This window comes from Artemia sp. Qi Xiang Cuo, chromosome 1, assembly GCF_049724085.1.
Source record: "Artemia sp. Qi Xiang Cuo chromosome 1, ASM4972408v1, whole genome shotgun sequence".
Classification (NCBI taxonomy): Eukaryota; Metazoa; Arthropoda; class Branchiopoda; order Anostraca; family Artemiidae; genus Artemia; species Artemia sp. Qi Xiang Cuo.
In genome coordinates this window covers 88473938-88491489 of record NC_142794.1, presented here as the reverse complement: position 1 = coordinate 88491489, position 17552 = coordinate 88473938, and the positions used below count along the sequence as shown (strand labels likewise).

The 17552-nt window shown below is 36.5% G+C and overlaps 2 pseudogenes; both read left to right on the top strand.

Annotated features, from left to right (window-relative positions):
* The first annotated feature begins 1449 nt into the window (after positions 1-1449).
* Positions 1450-2427, top strand: LOC148956887 (casein kinase I pseudogene; annotated as a pseudogene).
* Positions 2428-2976: 549 nt separating this feature from the next.
* On the top strand, positions 2977-8146 carry LOC148956886 (protein transport protein Sec24C pseudogene; annotated as a pseudogene).
* The last annotated feature ends 9406 nt before the right edge of the window (positions 8147-17552 follow it).

The window sequence follows — 17552 nt, the reverse complement described above, 5'->3', positions numbered from 1 at the left end:
ATATATTCACAGTGATGTATAAGATTTCCCATTACTTCTGTAAACTGTTCCACAGTTGCCGGTCCATACCTTGGAAGCTTTTCACTAAACATGCAACATTTCTTTTGGATATTACTAGGAAGTTTTGCAAAAGCATCTCTAGCTGACTTTTCAACAAAATCTATTCTTTCAGAGATAATTTTAATCTTTAATTTTGAATATTTTTCGTAATCCCGGTAAAACATTCGTAAAATTTTTCTCAATTTACAAAGATCAGCCTGTGCGTTCTTTGCATCTTGTGTAAACTGCAAAAATATCCATGGTATCCGAGCAATAGTTACAATAAAAGACGATCATTGGAATAACAAACAATTGCGTACATTGGAATTAGCTAGCTACTTGATTGTTTGAGACTCGTCTCTTACTATTTCAAAGAAGAAAAAGCAGTAGGTTTTTTCCTGTGTGTAATCAGTTTATTGTCATAGGTAGCGCATAGCACTGCCTGAGTAAAGAACGATGTAGGCACAATGTGTTTTTTCTTCTTCAGTCAGGCACTTCGTATCGAAGGAGTTGTCGTATCCGGTTTGCAGTGATTTTACAGTGAAGAACGAACCTTAGCTCATAGTAAAATTTTACAGTAAAGAACTAACTTCCAGCCCATAATCTGGGATGCAGCGGTAGCTAGCTAACTATTAAGAGACGATCACGCCCCATAGTAAAAACTAAAGTAGCCCATAACTCTTGAAAAAAGATTCAGATCAAAACAAGTATTACACTATTAGGACCATAATAGGACAACAATATAGAGATATGTACTTCACGAAGTAAGCCAAAGAGGTTTGTTTCCAGGATGCAATAACAACTTTGAACTAAGATGATATAAAATTAATGGCGTAAAAAAATGGCGTAGCGAGTTAATTGAAGCAAAAGGAAAACCAAACTAATTTTATAATTTTGTGTTTTTTTCTGGTTTGAATTAAAAAATGGAAATTAGTGATCAGACACCATAAATATTTTTGCACTTCGCAATTAAATAAAATTATTTTATTTAAAATTTTTAGGAATGATTCTAGTTTTAGTTGACAAATGAGATTTTTTTTAAGGAATCGAGCAGCTAACTAAGTCTGATATATGAAATGGTATGTTCTTCGAATGATCGTCTTTTAATTAGATTGTGTATAAATATTGTATAGTACGTATTAAATGAATATAAAATATTTACACGTTTATCTTTCGATAAGATAATTTTATTTTATTTTAGTTCTCAGTTCAGTATCGCTAAAGTTATTAAGCAAATTGCAAAAATATTTATGGTGTCTGAGTAATAATTCTAACTATTTAATTAAAACTAGAAAAACCCTGAAAATTAAAAAAATTGTTTTTTTTTACTACGTTCTAACTCCGAGACACATTTTTTATGAGAATGATTTTAAGTACTGACAAGACATCGTCTGATTTATAATGCGAAAAATGAGTCAAAAGAAAGGGACGAAAAAAGAGCCAGAATTAGATAAAATCGAAGTTTTTGAGGCACCTGAACATGAAACTATTCTCTTAGGGAAATATCGTCTAGTTGTAAAAATTCGACGCAACGATGTTTGTCATACGTACTATGCAAAAGACATGGACAGCAACGAAGATGTACTTATCAAGTTGGGCTCTAAGGAAAAAAACGAGGTAATTCGTGACATCGATAATTCCAAGACACTTCAAGACACTGAAAATGGTGTACCTGAAGTCAAGTGCTGTGATCAGGAGAATGAGTACAACGTATTGGTAACGAATATTTTAGGACCTTCACTACAAGAACTGTTTACGTCTTGTAGTCTGAAGTTTAGCCTCAAGACAATCTTGATTCTAGCTGATCAAATGCTGGAAAGACTAAACTATGTTCATTCTAAATTTTTTATTCATGAGAACATTCATCCAAGTAGTTTTTCTATGGGTATAAAAGACTATACAGACGTTAAAAAAGTTTTCCTTACTAGTTTTTCCTATACAAGACAGTATTCTAAAGACTTAAAGATAAAAGTGAAGTGCAATAAGTATAAAATAGGAAATCTTAAGTATGCTTCTTTAAATGCACATGAAGGTCTTGAACAAAGCCGCCGAGATGATCTTGAATCCCTAGGATATGTATTGGTACATTTTGTGAAGGGTTATCTTCCGTGGCAAAACTTAAAAGCCACTTCAAAATTAGACTTATTAGACAAAATATACAAATCTAAAAAGTCCACCAGCATATCTACTCTATGTGAAAGCATACCAACAGAATTTGGTTTGTACTTGAACTACTGCCGAAACATGAAGTTTGCAGAAGCTCCAAATTATTCATATCTAACTGATATCTTCAGAAATCTTGCTGATAAACTGAATATTCAGTATGATTTCACTTATGACTGGGAAAAGATTAATATTAAGATTGATCGTTACAACAGAGTGCATTGATCTCGAATCATTCAGTGTCGAAGGAGATTACTCTCAGCTATACTGTGGCAACTTCCTTGCCGAAATGAGTGATTTGTTTTTACAGAAATATTTAGGTTAGGTTAAGTCTGGACGAAAGGACACGTGGCAGAAAATGGCAATAGTATTGAAATCATCCAGTATGGCCCTCCAAAACTGGTCAAGAAGACAACCTTTTGTCAACAGTTTCCATATATCTTTAGGAAAAAAATGACTCGAGAGATATATATAAATGCATTTAGGAAAAGCCAACTTTTCCTGTGGAATGCCCAAAACATTGATTTTAGTAGGTTAACAGAACTTAGGCCTAATCAGGATGTAGCTAGGCCTACACACAGTGTGATTTTACCAGAGTGTGAAGAAAACCCAATAAATAGCAACCAGGGTCAAATAAATAGTTCTATCATAGGCCAACCACTTGATAAAACCAGAATCCAAATAATAAAGGAACATTTAGAAAAATATCTTGACCCAGTTACATTACAGGAATTTGTCTTCAATGACGGTCCAATTTGGACCGGTCGTTCAGATATGCGTGGTCTGTATACACATTGGAGGTCCATTGAAGAGGATTATCAGTCAGAAGTACGGGCTACCTCCTTGAACCTCCGTACTTCTAAACCTCTGTCGTCGAGAACACTCACCGATTATAACCTGCCTCATTTGCCGAAAGGGCTGCTAGCCCCACAAGCTGAATCAGTGATTGATATCGACGAAACCTCAGCGTCATCCAATGAGATGTTTAACAGAGGGAGTTCTCCTGTACAAACTAATGAGGTATTTCAAGAGAGTCCTCCAACCTCACCAAATAAAAACCTCATTGGAAACCCCTTAGGTTCATGTGAAGCCCCTTACATTTGCAAGAAACCCCTTACAGGAAACACATTACCTTTGTGTTCTTCTGATATTTTTTTGTGTGTCACTGTGAATAGACTTAAAGACAGAGTAGTTAGAGAGAGTACCCCTACCAAGAGATTAACACTTACCCCCCACCAAACCTATTTTAAGTGTGCCTGTTATAAATCAACCAAAGAGATTAGTACTTACACCCACAAAACGACTTTTAAATGTTTCTTTAACAAATCCGCCAAAAAAGACAAATACCAGATGTGGCTACGGAAGTACTGTCATAACTTCAGAGGTTGCGATTTCATGGCTTAAGCAAAAGGATATAGCAAAAAATCGTACAGAGACTTGGATATGTGTGATATGTCGTGGGTCGTGGAAGGATGAGTGCAACAGCCACAAAAATGACCATTTTGTGCAAGGCTCTCAAGAGGACTGTGGCTCAAAGATGCACAGATCTTACATTCCTCCGGAACTTGCTCGTCAATCAGGTGCAGCAGATCTAGACAGGTATTTAATATACAATAAAGAACGACACCTTGCCCATGTTAACTAAAACATAAATAGGGATTATGTAATTTCCAATAGTATCATGGCTGTAGAGATGGCTTAAACCTAGTTACAATAAAAAACGATCATTGGAATAATAAAAATTGCATACCTTTGGAATTAGCTAGCTACTTGATTATTTGAGACTCGTCTCTTACTATTTAAAAGAAGAAAAAGCCGTAGGCATTTTCCTGTGTGTAATCAGTTTATTATCATAGGCAGCGCGCTAGCACTGCCTGAGTATAGAACGATGTGGGCACAATGTGTTTTTTTCCGGGTTGCAGCGATAGCTAGCAACCTAGTAAGAGACGATCACGTCCAATGTTAAGAAATATAAAAACCCATAGTTCCTAACAAAGGAGTCAGATCAAAACAAAAAGTACAACATTAGAACCGCCTTGTCCGAAACCCCTGTATAGGAAACTTTCTGTCCCTTGGCTTGAACAGCAAGGGAAATATATTGGCTTGAAAATCAAGAGAATTGACTTTAACCACGTTATTCTCCCCAAACGGGATATTTTTTTCTCTTTTCTTTTTTTTTCTTTTTTACATAAAGGCTCGATCATCGAATTTAAGCTGAAACTAAGTAAGGACAATTATGCCTCCATATATTCAAAGTGGTGTATAAGATTTCCCATTACATCTGCAAACTGTTCCACAGTTGCCGGTCCATACCTTGGAAACTTTTCACTAAACATGCAACATTTCTTTTGGATATTACTATGAAGTTTTGCGAAAGCATCTCTAGCTGACTTTTCAACAAAATCTATTCTTTCAGAGATAATTTTAATCTTTAATTTTGAATATTTTTCGTAATCCCGGTAAAACATTCGTAAGATTTTTCTCAATTTACAAAGATCAGCCTGTGCGATCTTTGCAGCTTGTGTAAACTGCAAAAATATCCTTGGTATCCGAGCAATAGTTTGAATATTTCAATACAAGCTAGAAAAATACCTTAAAATGTTAAAATTAGTTTTATTTTTGGTTAGGTTCTAACTACCCGATGTGGGATTGACTATGTATTTTCAGACCAAAAAATTCCATTTTTTAATATTTATTTTATTTTTCAGTTTAGAATCGCTTAAGCTATTATGTAAACTGCAAAAATATTTATGATATCTGAGCAATAATTTTAATCTTTTCATTCAAATTAACAAAATACCTGAAAATTTAAAAATTAGTTTTATTTTTGCAGTTACCGGGGCAGCCTGGTATTAGACCAGCACCATTAATGAATTTGACAGGACAAATGCAAAATATGTCAAATTCTCAACAAATGACCCAATTGAATGATATGGGAAACAATGTACCAACACAGGGATATGTAAATGGAACGGCTAGTGGCAATATTACCCCAACTGGCCCTACTTTTCCCCAGCGGATGCCAATCACACCTGGGATGGCGTCTACTCCTGGAAGTATATCAGGACAGTTTCAACGGCCATTAGGGATGCCATTTCAAAGAATGCCAACTCGGCCTTCTCCAGTATCCAGTCCCCAAAGACCTTTGCCATCGACCAAGCCTGGACAGTCTTATGGAACCCCAACCGTCAATACGCCTCAGGGTTATTTTGGCATTTCTTCCCAATATCCCACGCAACCAACATCAAATCAACTGTCAAATATTGGTGTTGGACCCGCGGAACCCGTTGGAATTCAACCCTTAGCCTCCTCCCCTGCGAAAACTTTTACTGCTGCAGGACAGCCTTTAAGTATGCCACCACAGCCTCAGGCGATGCAGCAGATGGGAATCCGTCCTCTGCCGCAGCAACGTATGCCCAGTCAGCCTGGAAGCTATCCTGTGCAAGGCCAATTCCATCAGGCTGGTGGGCCTGCTCAAATTCCCCATCCAGGCTATCCTCAACCTGGAATAGTGCCTCCTGGACGCTATCAGCAGCCAGGCGCATATCAAGGAGTGTCTTCTGGGTACGCTGGACCCACGGGGTATGTACAACAAAAGCCGCCAGGATTAGACCCGGATATGGTTCCCAACACAACTGCTGTTTGGCGTGAAGATTTAGAGAAATATAGTGGAAAACCGTTTGAAACTGATTCTAAAGGTGTTGTTCCTCCTCTAGCTGCCACAGACTTCAGTGCAGTTGATAAAGGAATTTGTAACCCAAAATTTATAAGATCCACTCTCTATGGCATTCCCAACTCGCCAGATCTGGTGAAGCAGACGTTAATTCCTCTGGGACTCATAATTAGTCCACTTGCGCAGCTTAAAGAAGATGAAACTTCACCCGTAGTTGTTGATTTTAGTGTAACAGGTCCCCCTCGTTGCGTCAGATGCAAAGCATACATGTCACCCTTCATGAAGTTTGTAGATGGAGGCCGAAGATTTACCTGTCCGTTATGTAAGGGAATCTCGGACGTACCGCAAGACTACATGGCATACCTTGATAACAGAGGGGAAAGAACTGATAAATATCAACGTCCTGAATTATTCCTTGGTAGCTATGAATTTTTAGTCTCGAAAGAGTATTGCAGAGAGAGCACTTTACCTAACCATCCAGCTTTTATATTCGTAATTGATGTTTCATATAACAATATGAAGAATGGACTAGTTACCTTCTTGTGTTCATACATGAACCAAATTTTGGAAAACATACCTCGGGAAAACGATGATACTTTGGTTGACATTGGTTTCATTACATTCAGCGATGAAGTCCATTTTTGGGATTTTTCACATGCACGCCCTAGAATGATAGCCCTGTCTGATTTGCTAGAAAATTTTATCCCTCAAGCCAATTTTTTCCTTGTTAATCCAATTCAAGCTAAAAATAAAATAGATCAGTTAATGAAATTGATACCCCAATTGTATACTGAAGACCAAGGAACTCAGGCCATGTTGGGCCCAGCCATCGAAGCTGGTATGAAGGCTTTGACTGCTAGTAACAAGAATGGAAAACTGCTGGTTTTTCAATCAACTTTACCTGAGTTTGGGAAGCCAGGAGGTTTAAAAGTTCGCGATGACAGAAAGCTACTAGGGACAGATAAAGAGAAAAATATCCTTGCACCTCAAATCACATATTACAATGATTTGGCTCAAAAATGCGCTGAATTGGGAGTTGGCGTTGATCTGTATTTAGCAAACCCAAGTTTTATTGATGTGGCAACTCTGGCTCAAATTTCTAGGCTGAGTGGTGGAACGGTGTACAAGTACTCTTACTTCTTAGCTGAGAAAGATGGTCAAAGATTGCTTGAAGACTGTGTGAGAAGTGTGCGCTTCACTTCGGCATTTGATGTGATCATGAGGCTCCGAACGTCAACAGGTTTAAACCCGTGTAACTTTTATGGAAGTTACTTCATGTCCAATAGCAGTGATGTTGAAATGGGGGCTATGGACAGTAATAAAGCAATTACTGTGGAAATCAAATACGAAGACAAAATTCAGGATGAAGAGGCCTATTTTCAATTGGCATTTCTTTACACTAGCCTAGATGGGAAAAGGAGGGTGCGAATTCACAACTTGGCTCTGCCCACTGTAAACCAGTTTTCAGACGTTTATAAACTGGTAGATTCAGACGCCCTTATTAATTTAATGTTAAAGCAAGCCGTGTCAACGATATTGGACTCATCACCAAAAGGCATTCGAGAAAATATGATTAAACGTGTTGCTCAGATTTTGGCCAACTATAGGAAAAACACAAATACCAAAACGAATACTGTACAACTCATCCTGCCCGAGCAGTTGAAACTGCTGCCTCTCTTTTCTATGTGTTTGATTAAAAATGATGCTTTGTCTGGTGCCCTGGATATAGTGATTGATGATCGTGCGTTGGCTATGCATATTGCGCAGACAATGGACGCAAGAACAAGCCTTTTCTTTCTCTACCCAAGGCTGTTACCCATTCACCAAATGCAAGATCCAAACAAAAACGAGGGATCATCATTCCCAGCACCAATTCGATGCTCATATGATAGAATGAAACAAGACGCGGTATATATCTTAGAAAATGGAGTGTATATGTTTATTTGGATTGGTAGTGCCGTCAGCAACGAATGGCTAAGGGATGTGCTAGGAGTCAATTCGTTCAATGAAATAGGCCTACGTTTCGAGCAACTTGACCACCTTCCTGAGTTAGATAACCCAATGTCAGAATGGGTGAGAAGTGTTGTAGATCAAATCCTTGATGAAAGACCTAGGAGTATGAAGATGACCTTTGCAAAGCCCCAAGACAAAATGGAAATAATCATGAAGCGGTTCTTAGTTGAGGATTTTCAAGATATGAACAATACAGGGATGTCCTATACAGGCTTCTTACCGCACCTACACAAAGAGATTAAGCAACTTTCAAATTAACAGTAATATGGTTGTTCACTGTCGGAGTGATGATGTGTTTTGCTTCCAGTACAATGTTAGGGAGTGTTCAACTTGATTTCCCCAGTTTGTTACGAGTTATAAGAGTTATAAGAAGTGTTAATTAAATGAAAATTTTATTTCTTGTTTTGTAATAAGATGCCTTCTAAGCGAGTTATACGTAATTTAAAAAAAAACAGTACTATACAAAAAACAGAGACAACATCTTGAAAAGAAAAAAGCAAAGGTATTCAACTGACATGGCGTATCGAGAAGCAATAATTGAGAGAGCAAAACAAAACAGCAAGATGTGTTATCACAATGATGAAGATTATGGACATGCAAAAATTGAGACAGCCAAACAAAAGAGTAAGAAACGGTATGATAATGATGAAGATTACAGAGAAGCAACAATTGAGACAGCCAAACAAAAGAGCAAGGAACGGTATGATAACGATAAAGATTACCGAAACAAACATAAGAAAAAAGTTGCTATCAGAATAATGGGTAGATACTGGGGTGACAAAAGCTATAATGAAAAAATTAAATTCTCTGCGAGCTTGTACCGAAGAACGCATAAGGACAAAGGGAAAAATTACATTCAGAATCCGGGTTGCAGCGGTAGCTAGCAACCTAGTAAGAGACGATCACGTCAAATGTTAAGAAATATAAAAACCCATAGCTCCTAAAAAAAAGGAATCAGATCAAAACAAAAAGTACACCATTAGAACCGCCTTATCCGAAATCCCTGTATAGTAAAATTTTTGTCCCTTGGCTTGAACAGCAAGGGAAATATATTAGCTTGAAAATCAAGAAAAGTTGCAGCTACTACAACATTCTGCCTAAATGGGATATTTTTTTTCTTTTGTATCCAGAGATAGCTTGGCACTGGAATCCGAGTTGCAGCGGTAGCTAGCAACCTAGTAAGAGACGATCACCTCCAATGTTAAGAAATATAAAACCCCCCAACTCCTAAGAAAAGAGTCAGATCAAAACAAAAAGTACACCATTAGAACCGCCTTGTCCGAATCCTTTATAAAGGAAACTTACCGCCCTTTGGCTTGAATAACAAAGAAAATATATTGGCTTGAATATCAAGAAAATAGACTTTTACCACGTTATTCTCCACAAACGGGATATTTTTTTCTTTCCGCTTTTTTTTTCTGCTCAGCTAGCTGGGCACTGGAAAAACACAGAGAGTTGTATAATAGCTCATTTTAAAGGCAATTGCAACATCTTGTCACTTTTGTAATTAAAAATAAAATACTTTTTAAAGTAGAAACAATTTTGTCAAAAAAATTGCATTTTTGATGTATTTTCATGCTGCATTCTTTTCAAAGATATTTGAATTTTGAAGCAATAAAACAGTTCATGGTAATGAACTCTATAGTAATAATAGCTATTTGTCTCAATAGTAACCGAAACTCCTGGAACCAAAATTTTCTTTTTTGGCTTAATCGCTAAAATTATTATGTAAACTGCAAAAATATTTATGATGCCTAATCAGTAATAGTAATTTTTTAATTTAAACAACAAAAATACATGAAAATTCTAAAATTAGTTTTGCTTTTTGTCTCCTGGAAGAAAATTTTTACAATAAAGAACGACACCTAGCCCATGTTAACTGAAACATAAATAGGGATTATGTAATTCCCATCAGTATCATGGCTGTTTACATTAAAAGACGATCATTGGAATAACATACCACTGCATACATTGGACTTAGTTAGCTACTTGATTGCTTGAGGCTCGTCTCTTACTATTTCAAAGAAGAAAAAGCCGTAGGTTTTTTCCTGTTTGTAATAATATAGCATGAAATGACATTAAAGGGCGATCATTCGAATATTACATATTGTCTGAAACCCTACTAGATAAGTAATGAATGTCGTCATAGTTTTTTTAGAACTATAAGGTGAATAGAAAAACACGACATTATGTTGTTATTCCTGAACACGTCATGAAATAATATCATTACGCCATGACTTCATGAAAAAACATCATTACGCCATGACGTCATGATTACTATATAAAAGGCCACAATAGAAAAATGGTTTCATTCCGTCTAATGGTTACATAATGGGTTCGTCCAAGCAAGCTACACATAAGTTAAAAAACAGTACTATACATAAAACAGAGATAGCACCTTGAAAAGAGAAAAGCAAAGGTATTCAACCGACCAGGTCTATCGAGAAGTAAAAATTGAGAGAGCCACAAAACATCAAGGAGTGTTATCACAATGATGAAGTTTATAGAGAGGCATCGATTCAGCAAGCTAGAGAAAAGATCAAGGAGCGTTATCACAATGATGAAGTTTATAGAGAAGCAATAATTGAGCAAGCTAGACAAAAGAGGAAGGAACAGTATGATAATGATAAAGATTACCAAAACAAACATAAGAAAAAAGTTGCTACCAGAATAATGGGTAGATACTGGGGTTAGAAAAGCTATAATGAAAATTACAACCTCTTCGAGGCTTTACCAAAGAACGCATAAGGACAAAGTTAGAAATTACATTCAGAAGTCCAAGAAGATGGCAAAAATATTCAAAATTACATATTAAAATTCTCTTTGAAAGAGCGGATGCTGTTGAAAAGATGGCTAGAAGGGCTCGGGCAAAACTTCATAGTAATATTCAAAAGAATTTTGAATTTTGAAGAATTTTATTCAAAAGAATATTTGAATTTTGAAGCAATCAAACAGTTCATGGTAATGAACTCTATAGTAATAATAGCTACTTGTTTCAATAGTAACCGAAACTCCTGGAACCAAAATTTTCTTTTTTGGCTTAATCGCTAAAATTATTATGTAAACTGCAAAAATATTTATGATGCCTAATCAGTAATAGTAATTTTTTAATTTAAACAACAAAAATACATGAAAATTCTAAAATTAGTTTCCTCCTGGAAGAAAAATTGTTTCATCTCCGTTCAAATTTATTATTGTATCCTGGAACCAAACTTTTTTTGGTTTGTAACCCGTAAAGTACATATCTCCATATTATTGTCTCATAATTGCAATTATTTTAGTTTTCAGTCGAGAATCGCTAAACTTATTATGTAAACTGCAAAAATATTTATGGTGTCTAATTACAGTAAAGAACGATCTCTGGCCCATAGTAACTGATATAAGGTGGTTTATATTATTTTCGGGTTGCAGCGGTAGCTAGCAACCTAGTAAGAGACGATCACGTCCAATGTTAAGAAATATAAAAACCCATAGTTCCTAAAAAAGGAGTCTGATCAAAACAAAAAGTACACCATTAGAACCGCCTTGTCCGAAACCTTTGACTTACTTGACTTATGTCTCCTGCCAGGCGCTGCTCGGCGTAGAGAGTGACGTCTGCCTCCTCCATCCACTTCGGTCCATGGCAAGCGTTTGCACATCGCTCAACCTGATATTTGCCATCGCCAGGAACTCGGACAGGCTGTCAGACCATCGTTTCTTTGGTCGGCCGCGAGGTTACTTCCAACCGGCTTTGACAGGGTCGAAGTCATGGATTTTTTTCGCAGGTATGTGTGGAGGCATTCGAAGTAGGTGTCCGAAACATCGTAGTGTTCGCTCGGCTGCTTGGGTCGATAACCGAGACTGCTTGGTGAGCTGCAGCAGCTTCTCATTGCTGACAAAGTCGAACCATCGTAGACCTTCGATCCTCCTCAGGCTCTTCGACTGAAAAACATCAATTGCCTTGAGGGTTGCGGCTGAAGCTTGCCACGTCTCAGCTCCATAGAGCATCACAGAACCGACGAGGGCGTTGAAAATCCGCAGCTTCGTTGTGTGACTGATGTTCGGTTTTCGCCAGAGGTGACGGTTCAGTCTGCCCATGGCAGAAGACGCTTTGGATATTCTCGCTTGTAGTTCAGAAAGAAGCGAGCCATCTGAAGAAATTATGGAGCCCAATTAGGTGAACCTTTCGACAACTTCGATGCTAGTGGTGCTATCCAGGCTACCTGAAGGATTGGCAGCAGGAGAGGATGGGTCAATGGCCAAAATTTTCGTTTTAGTCCAGTTTATCTGCAGTCCTACTTTTGCAGCCTCTTCTCGCAGGATTCGAAGCGCTTCCAGCAACTGCTCCATGTAGTCCGCCAGAATGGCCAAGTCATCGGAAAAATTGCTACTTTTGACAGAAAACCTTTTATTATGAACGGAAAAAAATTAGGGGACCTTACAACACTGTTCAAATGGAACTTGTGTATTATAACGACCACAGAGTTTCACCCCAAATCATCCTCTAAAATGTCTCAAACTGTTTCACCCAAAAATCCCTAAAATATTGATTATTTTGTTTTCGCCCAAATAATCCCCTAAAAGTAATTTCAGAATGTTCCTTTTGTTTTGGCATCCCATTGCGATGTCACATTTAAAATTCCCAGACAACCATTTCAAGCGTTAAACATATTAAAACTGTCTTGTATCTCGTTTGAATTTCTGAAAAAATCTAAGGTGTTCCTAGTTACACTATCAAGGTTTTAAAAGAAAATTAACCTATCTCTAACACTAAATATCAGAGACATCATATTTAAATATATATTTTTAATTTATCTCTGGCACCAAAGTAGAGAAGCCATATTTTTTCTTAATCCCCTCATAATACATTAGAATTCCCCATCGATTATGCAAATCAATTTCCCAGAAATCTGGTTCCCTTCGTAAATCAATAACATTGTCATGCTCATATTCAGTGTGAACGCGCAAAATTCGTACTGGAGTCAACAGTGGTTTCCTACTTATGACTCGGGGGTAAACCCAATCATATACGAAATAATTTCTGGTCTTTTCAAGTTTTCATGTTGCTCCTTACTTTCCGTTGAAAAAATTATTTTTTTAATTTATTTTCTTATTGTTTTTCGGTTGTTCGACCATGCCTGGGATGGAACCCTTTCCAACAACTAGCCTTAGTCCCAAACGCCCTTCTGGACTGCTCTCGTTGACATATGCATGGCCAAATCTCTAAGAAACGAGACACTAGGAATAAATTCTGCTCATTTTGGAATTTAGTACTACTCTTTACTTCCCTAGCAACAGCGTACACCAGAAATGGCCACAGAAATCATAAGGGAGTATATATCAATTTGACATTTTTTTTTTTTTTGTTTCTGTTGCCCTCCCCCCTCCCCCCAAAAAAATATCCTTGTTACGTCATTTGAGATTATACTTCAACCTTCATCCTTCTCTCCTCCCTACTTTAGAACTAATTCTGTATTTATCTGTTGGCTGAATGTAACCTAGGAGTCACCGAGATTAAATTTTACTTATATATATATCTCCCTCCCTCTCTAACTAAAAAACCAATTAACGATTGTAGAAGATCAAGTTCCTTTGTAAGGTGAATAATCAGTCCATTTCTTACAGATAGTATTTGTTATTGTGAAACGAAGACCAAATTTTCGGGGAAGTTTTCCGGAGGGGGATGGAGTTTCCTGAAGGAATTTTCAGTGGGTAGTAAAATTTCTGGAATAATTTTTCTTCAGTGAAGATGTATTTTCTGAGGATATTTCCTCAGAAAATAATGAATGAAAAGTGAATTCGAGTGAAAAGTAACGAAGTTTTTTCGGCACTTATGAAAGATGTACACACAAATGATACACCACTTCAAAATAACAAAGCCGCCAGTAATAAACAGGTTTTTAAGATATTGCTCATCTCGTGACAAAGATTTAATCTACTGTTTTTAAGGGCTTTGGAGAATAAATCAAAGTTTTTTGGTTCGTTAGTTCCTTTCAGCTTAGCGCGAGAGACAAACAAAGGCAAGTGACGGAGTAGATGAAAAATACAAAATTTGGGATATAGATTTGCACATAAAGGAAGGGGGGTAAATTCTATGGGCAGTTTGAAGTCAGAAAAAAAATATTAGTTAATTAATACATAATAATACTACCTAACACATTTTTCATGCTGACCCATTTTACTTTACCCCCCCCCCCTCCCCCTAATGTGAAAATCTATAGCCCAAATTTGTTACTAAGTTAACGAAGAAACCAATTTGTTTTCGAGTTTTACAAATCATAAACTTGAGTGAATGGCATATATTACAAAAGTACCAGATTTTGTGTATAATACTCAACAGCCCATAGTAACCAAATGGTAAAAACCACTTTTTAGAAAAAAGCTTCCTAGTGAAAAAAAATTGCCATATGATACTGATTCAAGATGGTTAGTATCAATTTGTTTCGTCCTAAGACTAAAGGTTTATTGCGAAACGAAATTTTTGATTATTTGAAATCGTTGAACAAAAAGCCGTTCTTAAAATCTATAAAACTAGTGATAGTCATTTGGGAACAAAGATGTATATTAATCTTAATATATAACTCTCTTTCCGTGAGTTTGGAAACTTATGGTATCTATTAGCTTATTCCCCCTAGGGTGAATCGTTTCAACGTTTTCTTTGACAGACGAAGGCTGAGAAAATTTTGTGTTCTAAATTCTATTTCAAAACTAAAACGAGAAATATATTTTATAAGATTGTTTAAAAATAGTCACATTTTGTATATACCTTAGAATCTGGAATATTAGTGTGGAAAGTTCTTGTCAGTATTTTGTTTAATTACTACACCGGCAGTATTTGCTTTTATACTGATTCAAGATATATAAAATTCTTTCACTTTGTTGTTCCACACACAAAACCAAAAATATGATAGATTTGCTTAATTTTTGAAAAAGGGGACCCCCCCAAAAAAAAAGCACAAGATCTTATTGAAAATATAATTATCAGATACATCATATCAGAGAACCCTACCGTGGAGGTTTCAAGCTCCAGTTTAAAAGTATGAATAACCATATTTTAGATTATACAATTGTAAAAGAAGTAATGGCACACCAATGCAGTACTAGATTAAATCAAGCTGATTTGCCTCTTTTGTACTTCATTGAGGCAATGATGGGCGATCTTTGTTAGCGGGTAAGGCAAACAAAGGGAGGGGGGTGTGTCTCTGTTGCACTGGGGTTAGGTACGATTGTTTTACATACACTCAAAAATTAAATAAAAAACAAGTTTTTTTATTTAAAATTAAAGTCAGACATTGAATCCTAAAATAAACAGAAATTTTTCCTAAATCGAAAGGGGCTGTCTGCTCCTCACCATCTCATTCTTTGCGCTAAAATTTTTATTGTTTAAAAAAATAGAGTTGTGAGAAATATTTATGGATATATTTTGTTTATTTCCATATATTCTGTTACTTGTCTTTGTCTGGTCTTGCGCTAAGCTGAAAAAAAAATAACGAAGAAACCAGTTTGTTCTCGAGTTTTACACAGTGTAAACTTGAGTGAATTGCCCATAATTCACAAGTACCAAAACTTCTTTCCCCTACGGAAAAAAAACTCAAATAAAATTCTCAAATTTGGAAAGCCTTATTTACCACGGGGGGGGGGGGGGGGTATTTTCCAGGGGGTATTTTTCACGTCAAGTATTTTCCAGGGGAATATTTTCCGGGGGGGGGGGGTAGCTGGAGGTCTTTTCCGCAGGGGTATTTTCCGGGGGCAAAGGGGGTATCTTCCAGGGAGGGTATTTACTGGGGAGAATTTTTCTGGGGTTAAACGTCTAAGTCCGTTGAGAGGGAGGCTGAACAAAATCAAAACGTTGTGTGCTTGTTGGTTTTGAATAGAGAATATCAGCAATATGTAAGGAACCGCTCAGGATATTAAGTTGAAACTTTCAAGATAAACTGAGGAGACGTTGATGAGATTGGAGGGTGATCAGCCACCTTCCCCCCTCCGCGTTCGTTTTCGGTTTTCTCCGCTCAACACTCGTCAAAATTTAGAAATTTTTGTTGTTGTGAAACTAGTATTGCCTCTAGGGATTTAGTGTTCCCTCCCCTCCTCCTCGAAGCCATTTGGTTCAGGCATGATTTATCACTAGAAATAGGGAAAATCTTAGATCCTGAGCCTATCCAAAACGGCTAAGGTTAATAAGGTTAAAGTTTGGAGAGGGTTGACAGGCAAGTTTAACATGGGTAACGAGAAGAACAGGTAGGGGGCATGGCCTCTCTGGAAGTTTGGGACTATAAAGTAATTTTAAGGAAACCAAAGGAAAGAAAGCAGAATAGGGAAAAACCATGGAAAAATATTTGTTGCCCCCTTTTTGGCTGCCATCAATAGATAGTGATCCATAATAAGGAAAATATAAGTTCTAATTTGTGACTGAGTAAACCCGAACCAGCTTTCCACAAACGTTTTTTCTATCTGATTTTGTTGGAGCAAAAATAGTTTATATAAGTGGGCTATTTTATCATGTTTATTTTGTTGCTACTTACTTTTTTCATTTTTAAATACTTTTAATTTATTTGACATACTTTTTCCATTTTCTTTAGAAAATTGTTTGTCTCTAAGCTTCATTAAATAAAGAAAATATAACAAGCAAATTCAACTGAAAGAAAGGAGCAATATTAAAACTTAAAACAGTTGAATAAACTTGTTTTTTTGTCTGATCTTTTTTCAAATAACGTCAGGATACCTGGCTCCACCTACACGGAGAAATCCCCCTCCCCATAGAAATATCCTCTGGACAATTCCATCTTGTCGTAAATTTACCCCGGACAATTACCCTTAACATTTCGCCGCGTAAAATTGAATCGGTAAAGAGTTATAATAAAGATCGAACTCTTCCCTATACTAACTTGCATACGCAACTTCACTATAGTTAAGATTACAGTATTTATATTATGCATCATTATAAATTATAAAAGGTTCAAATGTTCGAAGATTATAGAGTTAAAAATTTTCCAACCCCGGGAATCGAACCCGAGCCTGTTAAGTGAAAGTTAACTATCCTAGCCACTAGACCATATTGAACCATAAAGAAGTATGATTTAAGAGCCATATGCGTATTATTATTTCACCATACCAATTATAATAAGGCCAAAACAAAATCGTCGACTTGCAACCTTACTTTTGACACATTAGTTAAATCTTCATCAGGCTTAAAAAATGTTTTGCTAGTTTTACATGAAAGAACGAACCTTAGTCCATATCCGGGTTGCAGCGGTAGCTAGCAACCTAGTAAGAGACGATCACGTCCAATGTTAAGAAATATAAAAACCCATAGCTCCTAAAGCAGGAGTCAAATCAAAACAAAAAGTACACCATTAGAACCGCCTTGTCCGAAACCCCTGTATAGGAAACTTTCTGTCCCTTGGCTTGAACAGCAAGGGAAATATATTGGCTTGAAAATCGAGAAAATTGACTTTAACCACGTTATTCTCCCCAAACGAGATATTTTTTTCTTTTTTTTTCTTTTTTGTATCCAGAGATAGCTTGGCACTGGAACATCGTAGAGGGTTGTTCAATAGCTCATTTTAAAGGAAATTAATTGGGTTAAAAATCTATAGTAACTAAAATAAATTATTTCTAAAAGAGAATAAATTTTTCCAATAAAAACTGTATTTTTAATGCAGTGACGTCATAATTACTATATAAG